This window comes from Cygnus olor, chromosome 3 (assembly GCF_009769625.2).
Source record: "Cygnus olor isolate bCygOlo1 chromosome 3, bCygOlo1.pri.v2, whole genome shotgun sequence".
NCBI classification, from domain to species: domain Eukaryota; kingdom Metazoa; phylum Chordata; class Aves; order Anseriformes; family Anatidae; genus Cygnus; species Cygnus olor.
This window is the reverse complement of record NC_049171.1, coordinates 42,259,397-42,271,595: the sequence shown is the minus strand read 5'-3', so window position 1 is coordinate 42,271,595 and position 12,199 is coordinate 42,259,397. Positions and strand designations below refer to the sequence as shown.

General features: G+C 39.1%; 1 long non-coding RNA gene across 1 annotated transcript; it reads left to right on the top strand.

The window, feature by feature from the left end:
• The first annotated feature begins 6,115 nt into the window (after window positions 1-6,115).
• Window positions 6,116-12,178, top strand: LOC121068520. The gene is made up of 3 exons (XR_005818927.1): window positions 6,116-6,148; window positions 7,730-7,840; window positions 9,989-12,178. It is a non-coding gene; the product is annotated as an uncharacterized LOC121068520 (long non-coding RNA).
• Window positions 12,179-12,199: the final 21 nt, after the last annotated feature.

The following is a 12,199-nucleotide window of genomic DNA, read 5'->3' as shown; positions in this document are numbered from 1 at the left end:
TTGAAGCCGTTCAACCTTACTCACATTTCTGCTACAAACACACATTTGAAAACAACGTAGGCTTTGGATCTAGGCACATGGACTTCTTCAGCTGCAAAGTTTCCTCGCCTAGAGCAAAGTGATAGGTAATGGGTGAAAATTCTGTCTCACCCCTCCCACCACACAGAGTTACCAGATTCATATCTCCGTCTCCTTGCCTGAATCAGGGCTGAATATTCACCACCTCACAGGACAGACCCTTTGATGCATGTACATGATGAATGCAGCATCCAGTTTAGCTCACCACATTAGCAGACAAACAACTTGAAAGAGAACACTTTTTTTCCAGTTTTATCTTCTTTAGAGTTTTATCAGTTATAATCTCCTGAATTTAATATCACACCAGCAAATATTAATGTAACCAAAGAGAGGGACCAGATTGTATTACTTTTGTCTGTCCTAGCTGCTAAGCTTTGTGGAGGAGCCTGTTAATTTCACGCTGTGATGCAATGCATAGTTAATGGTAAAGCCTTCATCACATCAAACATTACAGGACACAACATAGGGAATGGGACTTTTAGTCTGGGAGGACAATTCAGGTTAGGTCCCTTAGGCTTTTTCTGATGCTGGTAAAATATCCTCATTAGTGATTTGGATAACAGAATAAAGATTAAGCTTATGAAATTTGCAGATGATGCTGAGCTGAATGATTTGAAAGCCCTGTGGAGGAATCAGAAAGATTAGAATTCAAAGGTTCTTGATAAATTGAAGAAATAATCTGAAATCAGAGAAACAAAATCCACTAAAGGAAAGTGTATAGTTCAACGTTTAGGAAGGCAAAATCAAAGGTTTAAGTACAAAACGAGTTATAACTGAGTTGTCAAAGATAGTGCAGTGAAGACCATGAGGGCTATAGCAAATCACCAATGAAACATGAATCCCTGCTGGGATGTTATAACGAAAAAAATGTACCTCATTCTGTGATATATTAGCAAGAATAGTATATAAAGGAAACAATTCTTCTGTCAAGTGCTGGTGAAAAACTGGAACTTGGGCAACACGTTTAAAGAAGGATCTATATAAAAACTGAAGACAGACCACTAAACCCACTGAAATGAAAGAAAACTGTACTTCTGAAGCAGTTGGCTTTATTTAATCTAGAAAAGAGAAGCGGTGGGAACATGGCAGCAGCCTGTGGATACTAAAATGTTAGTGTAAGGATATTGTAAGGATATTGTCCATAGTTATCAGAAGCAAGAGAAAGGTTACTTTGCAGCAAAGAATATAAGTCTATGAGAACTGTCAGCCTTCTTGAACAGTGCCTGGTTTATCACTTATTTCTTGTGTTTATTATTTTTAAACAGATGAATGTAGTTCATCCTAACTAGAGAGATAATGCAAGTACAAACAGAAATGCATGTATGTTTACTCATTCTTTTCATAATTTACTGCGAGATCTTACCAAGGTGAATTGCTTCCTTCCAAAATACTTAGTTAAAGGATGAAACAGATGGGCAGGGACTTTATGTTGTTATGTGCCTATTCAATTATAATTTAAGCTTACCACACTGTGTTCTGTCCAACAGGGGACCCATACATGTGCAGTATATTCAGTTCTACTCATAGTACAACATGTGGTAGAGATTTTTATAGACTTAATAGATAAGTAAGTAGATATCAATTTAAAATCAATATAAAAAATCTTAGAAAGCAATCTTAGAAAGCAAAAACTAAGACCAGAAGATATGTTGACATAATCTTAGAACAAAATATAGAAATATTAGTGTGGTGGTTTCACACTGTTACATAGCTAAACTCCACCATGCTGCTCTCTCACTCTCCCTCCTCAGAAGGCCATGGGGGAAAAAATAGGATGAAAAAAGTTTGTGGGCTGAGAGGGAGGGGAGATCACACATCAGTTATCACTGTGGGCAAAATAGACTCAGCATAGGAAGATTAATGAAATTTATTACCTATTACTAACAAGCTAGAGCAGAGAGAAACTGAAAGAAAACTAAAACCACCTTCCCTCCCCATTCACGCTTTTCTACCTCCTCCCCACAAGTGGTGCAGGGGAATGGGGAATGAGGGCTGAGGTCAGTCCCTAACGCTTCATCTCCGCTGCTCCTTCATGGTCCCTCTCTGCCCCTGCTCCACGTGGGGTCCCTCCCACAGGATGCTGTCCTGCCCGAACTGAGCCTGCAGGGGCTGCCCACAGGCAGCAGCTCTCCAAGAACTGCTCCTACATGGCTCTGTAACACGGGGTCCATCCATCCCCCAGGAGCAAACTGCACCAGCATGGGTCCCCCACAGGCGGCAGCTCCCCCCAGACCCCCTGCTCCTGTGTGGGCTCCTCTCCACGGGCTGCAGCTCCGGCCCGGGGCCTGCTCCTGCGGGGGCTCTCCATGGGCCGCAGCCTCCTCCAGGCCACATCCACCTGCTCCACTGGGGGCTCCTACACGGGCTGCAGCATGGAAATCTGCTCCATGTGGGACCCATGGGCTGCAGGGGGACAGCCTGCTCCACCAGGGGCCTCTCCACAGGCCGCAGGGGAACTGCTGCTGCGTGCCTGGAGCACCTCCTGCCCTCCTGCTGCACTGACCTTGGGGTCTGCAGGGCTGGTTCTCACGCCTCTCTTCCAGCTGCTGTTGCACAGCAGTTTTTTTTCCCCTTCCTTAAATCTGCTCTCACAGAGGCCCACCCAACGTCACTCCATGGCTTGGCTGTGGCCAGTGGCAGGTCCCTTTTGGAGACAGCTGGAGCTGCTTCTGATCTGACCTGGGGCAGCTGCTGGGCTCTGCTCACAGAGGCCACCTCTGCAGCCCGCCTGCTACCAAAACCTTGTCATGTAAATACACGTATAATTTTGGAACCATTTTTTTTTCTTTTTCCCCAGCATACTTGTTTTTAAGCCACATAGAATAACATTGTAGTATTTGCAGGATAATCTAGATTGTGGTAATGGTATATTCTATTACTGATGTTCCTCAGTGAATAAAATAGAAAGACCCAAAAAGACTGCTCGGCCACAGTATCTTGGATAAAGCACTCTGAAGATATTGCTAGTGGGTTCAGAGACATGCTACAACTGGAAAGTGATCTTGACTAAATATCAAAATGTAACTTTATAAATTCTAAAGAAATTAAAATATAAGCAATCTGAATTGCTTCAATCTATTATTCCCCCCTTCTTGCCTGCAATTGTATGAGTGTTTATTATTATGCTGAAGTATAATCCTGTTGTAGTCACATAAATTCCATTCTGGAAACAAGGTAAACAAACATATTTCTACACTCAGAGTCACTTCAAAGTTTATGAGTAGTGTAGGCACAGTTAAATATTGCTGTTCTAAGAATGGAATAGAAAGGCCTTGTTATCTTCTTAAGGTTTCTGCTAGAAAAGGGAGGAAGAAGGATGGGGCAGAGACAGAGGGTAGCTTAAATAGAGATGTCAAAATATGTACCTTTCATTCACACTGTGTTAGATATCAGACAGTGTCATCTTGCTGGTGACAGACTGATCTAGAACAGCTTGGAATACTGAATATAAATCTAGCTCAACATAACTTGATTTTTTAAATTATTTTTATTATTTTTTTTTTATAAGAAACATTGCTCTTTTAACAGGATCTAACCAACTCTCAGGATATCTACATGGAAGCTATGGTGATTCAGATTTTTTGTACTGAGTTTTGAGTTTTGATGAAAAAGTCATAATTTGTTATGACATCAGGGAGTGTTGCACCAGTGAAGTGATTTTTTTTTTTTTTTTTAATTTTGGTACTGTGGTGAAAATCAGAACATAAGGAAATTGTCATATGGTCATAAATACATTAGCATTGCATTTTTGTTCAACTTTTGATGCCCTAACTTCTAGATCTACTAGGTTTCACATTCTTTACTTAAAACTGCAAACAAACAGAACAAAACAATGCAACAGAACTGTTACAAATTGTTTTAATTTGTAGTTTTCACAATTTTTGTCTAAGAAGTATAACATTTTAGAAACATTCTCACCTAGCTGACAAATTCATTTCCTAACATCCTCCTTAAATGTGGAGTGTCGATATATTAAATAATAAGTGAATTCGGATGGACTTTCAGTCAGTTATGTATGCAAACATGCAAATACTCCTTTGATTCCTTTCATGCAGGATGTACAAATTGACATAATTCACGCTTCTCCTATGTTTCTATAAACATATTCAGTCCTTGTTGGATTCATTAAAAGAATGTGTCACTAGATTCAAGGAATGTCAGCGGATACTTATTAAAAGAACAGAATTTCTTCTGCTTATTATTTATCTTGCCTATCTGTATGAACAGCATCCTGGTCTTGCCTTCTATTTCAATTATATGGAAAATATCATTTTGGAGAAGAAAAAAAGTATATCCCCAAATAGATATCGTGTGGTGCGGAATAATGAATGAACCATTTAATCAAGAGCTACCTATTCTCCAAATACATGGAGGACTCAATTCACTCTTATACTGTTGAACTCTGGAGGACTTTCATAATAATCAAGGGAGGGAAGGCAGGACCAAATTTAGATATAAGTTAGTTTCACATTTTATATAATATCAGTTGTAGAATTTTGTTTCCATTAAGAATAAATTATCACTAAAAAGGGTAAATTCACAGTGAATATGTGAATGTGAATTGTCAGCATGTTGTCAAATTGATCACGCACTGAACTGTAACAGCAATTTCCTGAATGAGTTCATAGCTCTTTCAGGGTAACGTGATTGCTATCCCCAAGGGAATATGACAATACCATTTTGTAGGTGGTGGGTTGTTACATTGTTCTAGTTCCTGAGAAAGACACGGATCAAGAATTTAAGAAATGACATAATATTAAATGCTTAAATATGTACTTACCTTTAACTGCATTTATACTAGTGAAATATGTCCACAGCCATTTTCTGGCACTAGCCGGCATCTAGCCACGCTAGTCTAGTCAAGTCTATCCTCCCGAATGGAGTAATCTCATATTAAATGTCTCTTGGCATGAGATGACTTCCTGAAATGTGCTAAAGCGATACTGGGAGTGTAGCAGCTGGCCTGAGGCATAAACGGTACTAGGGATCACTCTAACAATTTAATAATATAGATCAGATTACAATGCCTGGGGCATGATGGAAAAAGTGACCTTATATATTCATTTCCCACTGCCTGTATCTACCTTTGCAGATATGGCTCATAGTTTGACTGAAGCCAGATTTCAGAGAGATTTGGGTATTCCCCTGTGATTTGAAGGACCAGCAAGGAGGGCAGTTCTGTGGGGCTGAAGGCTGTGGGAATGCATATACACAAGCAAGGACAAGTCTTCTGATGTTCATGAAAGAGGACTGAGAAACCTGTATCTTCCACTTCTCTGAGGCTCTCAGAGTCCAGTGCTGGTTCTGGAATTAGTTAATGTCTGAATTTTATAGAGAAATATGGTACTCAGCTGCTTGTGTACCACACACAATGTCATGATGCCAACGCAGTGGTGAATTAGCTTTATCCACATGCTGCTGCCTCCGAGGTGTGTAGCTGGCTTGCACATCCCTGGCAGCCTGCTGTTTAGCGCTTCTGTGAGCTAACTCAGGTACAGCCAGATAAGCTTTCAATTAACTCTCACAGCAGACTTGCTTTGAGAGAAACGATACCATTAGGCAGTCTGCCACCTGCTGCCATATCTGAGTAGCGTGCCACGGGGATTGCCTGAAGAGTGCACACAGACTGGTAAATATCTACGAGAGGGGTTTTAGAAGTTGGCCAGTGAACGTGGTGCTGGCATTGGTCTCCAGGAATGACAAACTGTGGCATCGGTAGGTCAGATTTCAGATGCTATCACGGCAACCTCACCATGATGCTTCTGTATGAGGGCATAAGAAGGATCAAAGTGGGTTAAGACATGGAGTCCACCTAGCCCAGTGGTCTGTCTCCAAGAGCAGATACAAGCAGATGCCCATATGTACAGTGCAGTAGGCTTCCTAAAATAGTTTTTCTTTAATGCCTGTTTGGCTGTGTACTTACTTGTGAGCAGCTTGTATTTTAATGAACAGTTGGGGAATGGTTGTTCTTTAGCAAAAATTCTTAGCTGTCATTTTAATGTTTTTTTTTGTTTGTTTGTTTGTTTGTTTTTTTTAATACGTGGACATTTGGGAAATACTGTCTTTGTAGGTAAGACAAGAAGAGAAATATTGCACGAAAGGAACTTAATGTGATTCTTACAAAATCAAGAGTCTGATGAAGAAGGAGCTTTGTAAATGGATTGAAAGTGAAGCAGTAGTTGTTTCAGCATAGAGGCTGGCTTTTGTCTTTCTTGTTTCTTCCTGGGAGGTGAAAGTTGAGCTTGTGTCTCTCTAAAGGTGTGAAAATGGTAGATTTTTATAATGCTTCATGGTAGAAGGAGCTATGTATCAGAATGAGATATTATAGATATTTCCTAAGGATATGAGGCTTAGGAAATGTTATTTACTAAGTGATTAATGATTTTACTAGTGATTACTTTCTCCTTTATATGTATCTACCTATGTTTCCCTGTTTAGCTGTATCTTTCACATTTCAAAATTTATCAGCATATGAGACAATTCCACAGAATGTTTGTAGATGTGAAGATAATATGTTCATATAACATTCATTGAAATGGGCAACTAGATAGTTCAAACAGTCCTGTAAAGTCTTCCTTCTGGAAGAAAGCCTGACTTCTGAATGTAGCCCTCCAGAGACACCAGGGAATCCACAAGAGAGAGAGCTATTATGAATGTCCTGATTGTGCGAAAAGCTTTAATCAGACATCGCACCTAATTATATGCTAGAGAATCCAGCTACAGGACCTGAATTCATAAAACTAGGCTTCATTCCTTCTTCTGCTAAAGGATCTTAAAATAATTAAATGTCTATTAAGGGAGATGGAGCTGGTGATCAACTTCACTGAATGACTGCTGTGGAGAGGCATTGTTATGTTTTAGGAAATAAATTGAGAATGAGCAGTGTGTTGTCAAGGTAAAAACTGGTGGTGGAGAGGGATGTTTTGAGGAACTTTTAAAAACCAGAATGTGTTGTGAAGTAAAAGCCACAGAAGTAATTAGCTTCAGAGGAGATGATAAAGCTTATTAAGCCTGTTTTCTGTCTTGGAGGGTGTCATATCATACAGTGGAGATATTACTGCAAGTATTAGAACAATGCAATCAACAGTGCCTTGAAATTAATGTTTCTGGACTTCACAAGCAATTTCAATTATATTATGCTAATATGTTAAAGTAGGAAAACAAAAGTTATGTAAGGTTTTTAGATAATATTAGGGTGCTGAGCTGGTAAATGAATGAAGGGAATTCTCCTGTAGTGGGAATAAGGGACTGAGAAACAGTTAAGGGAGGAGAATTGGGAAATGCCCTCAAGCTGAAGCAATCTGCTATTGGGAGAGCAATAAAAAAATCACTATAAGGCCAGAGACATCCCCAATAAAGGGCTCTTTGGGGAGGGGACTGGAAGAGAGATAGAAAACGGATCAATCATTTTAGAGAACTACTTTTGAAGCTGGTACTACCAAGCATCTCGAGTGCTGTGTAGAAGTCTAGTCACTCATATTCAGGAAGGATAAATTGCTCTTGGCAGATAAAAATATCAGGGCATAGCAAAACTGTGATGTGAAAAGCAAAAGGAAGAGCAAACTGAAAACAGAGAGGGGATGCAACACTAAGAAAATACATCTTGACGGTAAATTTAAGGGAGGAAGAAAACAGTTTTTTCTCTTTTAAGATGAAGAGCAGTGCTGTCACAAGATGAGATGGGCTTCAGTGAGAAGGAGTACATTAACTATTGAAGCACCATGATTCTAAGCAGCAAAACTGCTTCCTGAGTAATTTTAAGGTAAGGTATGAAAAAATTATGCTCAAGTTACTGAGAATGGCTGGTTCTGGGCATTCTGTCTCAAAACATGTCCTTTCCAGTCCTGTAATAAATCTCAACTATCAAGTTGACATTAACAAGTTGGCAGAAAAAAAGATGGGGGCTACAGGGTAGAAAGGTAATGGGAAGGGAGAAAGGAGCCATCTCTTCAGTACGGATATCACCATTAAATGTTTTCCAAAATATCTAAACGTTTCACTGAAGACAAGCTGTGATTGCTTTTCCTGAGAGATTAAGACAAAAATCTCTTTGTTAATGACACCTTTTTTAATGATGTGGTCAGCTGTAGTCAATTGCTGTGTAAAGGTATGAGTTAATGTTCACCACAAGGAGAGGCTCCCAGGTAACTTAGTCACAGATTTCATTACAGGATTAAGAAATATAGAAAATCACCTAAAGCTGTTTTTCTTACATTAGGAGAAAAAAATACTAACCTTGAGGGAGAAGTCTAAAGATTTCCTGGATAGAGGGGTTTAACAGATCCCTTTCAGAAGTGCAATGGTGAGCTTGCTCAGGTGCTGGGAGTGGTGTGGGCAGGTGGTTACATCGGTATGTACGCATACTGTGTGGTACAATAGCTGAGCTAGTTCCTCCTGCTCATGGCTGCACTGTGCTGAGCAGACAGCCTGACTACCTGAAATGGGCTATGTCATTCATAAACTCTGCTTCAGTTCTTTAATGTAGGGAGATGAAAACATGAGTATTTACACAAGACACCAGTTTGTCTGGAAATTAAAGGCCCCAATTTTGCAAACACTTGTGCAGATGATTTTCTTAAGTATGGAAGGAGTCTTATAGCCTTTTATGTCTACAATTTGCATTATCAAGGAAAAACAGCTTTAAAAATGCTGAAGGGTCAGATCTATTTCATTAACTCTTTGATCTCCTTGGTTGAATGGAAGATTGGAAAAAGCAAGAGTTATCATTATTATCATTATGGTGCACATTCCTGCATATTTTTTTTTTGGCTGATAAGAAAGCTCATGAGCTGTGTTTTCATTTGTAAGTACATTTTTGAGCCTTATAAAAAAAAAAGGTGGAAGAGCTCTGTCTTGCTATACAATATGTTTATCTGTGAAAAGCATTCATCTCAAACACAAACTAATATTTAATGCATCAGAGACGTGAAATCACTACAAAGATTAAAGTTTCGGATCTGTAATTTTTGTAAGAGGTTCTGAATGATAATATTAAGTGCCACTGCTTTCAGAGCTAGTGGAAAAGAGCATGCTCTTTAATATCAAACAAACAGAAGATAAAAGCTTTTTTCAGACATCCAACATGAAAGACATAAAAAAAAAAAAAAAAAAAAAAAGATGAAGCTGCACTTTTGAACACTCTCTCATTGACCCAGATCTTGTATGGCCAGTGGGTGTCCTGCAGGATTAAGCCTGCCTCAGTCCTCACCAGGCAGTGCCATCCAGCTCTCAGGAAAGCTTGGAGATGAATGTATTCTTCATTATTGCTAGGCAGCTTGTCTGGGGCACTGGAGAGCTCCGTGGGACCGCACGGTGCTCTGTGCTAGCCAGAAGCCAGGACACTAGGTACAAACTCAAGGGTTGTGCTGAGGCAGAGTTGATAAATGGTGCTGGACATGAGACGGGGCTGTGCAGGTGGATTTTTCTGTAGTAAATTGTATGGTATGTCTAGCTGTATCTGATTTTTATTTTTCTATTAATCAGGAAATCTCAGATAACATCTGAGTGCAAGGTTATCCTGTGATATTGCTCAGTCCCCTTAGTATTGCTTGCTGTCTTTGAGCTCAGGACTGGGTCTGGTACAGTACAACCACATGACAGCTTGGAGCAATATTGGAATAAAAGGTTTCAAGGGTAAAATTGCCATTCTGGATGTGATTGACACAGCCAGTTGATTGCATTACAATATATTTGGTTGACAAGCAGAACCAATTAAAAAGCACCTGATTGCCAATGTACCTTGTTAGATTTCATCTCAGTGCACTTATCAGTGAATTAAATCTAATTTAATGACAATGACGGGGCAGTGGTGTAGGAGTATAGGGCTCACTAGCTCAAGTGTACAGGGACTTGAATCACTCTAGCTGGAAGTACATGTTATTATTATTTTTTCTTTCTTCTGTCAAAATAGAATGCAAAAATATAGATTCAGTGCAGAAGGAGAGGGCACGATATGGCTGAGGAAACCAAGTTGACATAAGGTGGAGACAGTGTCAACAAATGCCAGAAACTGTGATGGTGCTGGAAAACAAGACTGAGCAGCTTATAAACCAAAGTGAACTTTGTACCTTGAAAGAATGTGTCTGAAAGATGGCAATGAGCTATTAGATGATTGCTCCTGTTGCAGGAATAACATGATTGTGGTATATCAGAGAGTCTGTGACTATATAGAAATTATTTTGAAACCTTTTGCAACAACTTTTCCATTTTGATTAACCACAGCCCACTGAGTATGTGTTCTTCACACATGACATAATTCAGATGACAGAGGCCAAGCGAAGAATGAAAATGCTGTTGATGACATTTTCCTCATTCAAGAATCCTGTCATTGAAAAACAGCCTCCTTTGAGAAAAAGAAATATCTCATAAAAGTGTTGAAATTAGTGTGGAGTTTCTCAAATTAGTCTTAATATTATTTAGTCATTATGGAAATATTAATATTATTTTAAGTTTTGAATTAAAGGCAAAAATTTTGAGAATAATTTTGATCTTTCATAAACATCGATTAGAACATTATAAAAAACTAATTTTTACTGAAAAAAATGGAAACATTTTTCACCTTTCAACACAAGCAGCTTTCTATTTTCTGATGCATTGTACATAAAAATTAATTGTAATAAAATTGTCATTGAACTGCTAGATAATATATTCTTTTTTTAATGTGATCTTAGGCAGGACTGAAGATGAAGACACTCAGAGTAGGTGAGATGAGTTGCTCTCAGACTCCTTTTACTTTTTTTAACTTGTGACCCCTTCTCATGTAGCGGGAACTTATTCATTGCACCTCTGCACACCTACATGCAGGCATCTGCTCTGAGATATCTTAAGCTACAGCCAGGTCTTTTGCCTAAAGGCTTGTTATTCTACCCAAAAACTTTATTGGAATTAAAATATGTGTTGAGAAAATATTAGACTTGGAAGGAAGCTGCTGTTTTAGTGAGTGAAAATCGACATGGCGTATTTTGAAATGTGGTGCGCCAGGGTGCAACCAGCTGATGGATCCAGAAGTACTGTAACTACTTGTCTGTCTTTAACTTCTTCTCAGCTTTGCTGAGAGGTGCTAGCCTGTTCTCAGACTCACACTGGCCTCATGTTCAGTTCAATGCACTGTTTTGTGCCAAAGTACCAGCCTGTGTAAAGCTAATGTGGGGTTATTTCTTGTTTTACTGCAGGAGGAAGTTGTGCCCACAGCAGCCTTATCACTTATAGATGTGGTTTCAGCTTCTAGAACCCTACTGCTAGCAGTGCTAGAAACCTGCACACCTTCTGTGCACGACAACTTCTGGCTTTCACTTCAGGGATGTGCTTCTAGAGGCAGATCACTAAGTCAGTCTCTTCTGACCTGGTTTTCCAAACATGTAAGGCTTTATGTCCAATAAGTTGGTATATCCAGAGGGAGTTTGTATTTGAAAGGGAGGATGAAATGGATCATTTGAGGAAAAAAAAAGTTCTGTTTTAAAGGCAGAAGGTTGTATTAGCTGTCCTAGTCTGACTTTTCGATATGGCTTTTGAGTGTAAGAAGAGGAAATGAGAAGGAGTGAATAATGAATTGTGACAGGGATTTCTTTCTCGTGTACTATTAAAAAAAATAATTTGCCTCTGCATTTTTCATGGGTAAATTGAAGATAATGATAATTCTGGTTTGAGCAAATGACATAAAGAAACTTTTAAAGAATGTATCCAAGTTAGCGAAGCTTTAACTCAGGTGGAAAGCAAATTACCCACCTAATGGGAGGGAGAAGGATTTTTGAACACCCTAACCCATTCTACAAGTTGCACTGTAGCCAAAAATAATATTCTGCCTTGCTTTTGTTACCACTGGGACCAAATGCTCTGTTCTACTGGGAATGCTGCATTAGTTAGTACATTTATTTCACTGGCAGATATTTCAATTTTATTTATTTTTTTGCATACATACTTGGAAATAAAACTGACACCACTGTGTTAACCACTTGCTGTTGTAGACATACAGTTAAGCTCTGTGAATGTAGGTTACTTGTACAGTAATGCAATGAAATATGAACATGTAAATTACTTCTCCATTGATCATCCTCTGAGAAATTTTAAAGATCATTTGTTTTGTAGGATTACATAGACCTAATAAAGCCCATTTTCCATTAGC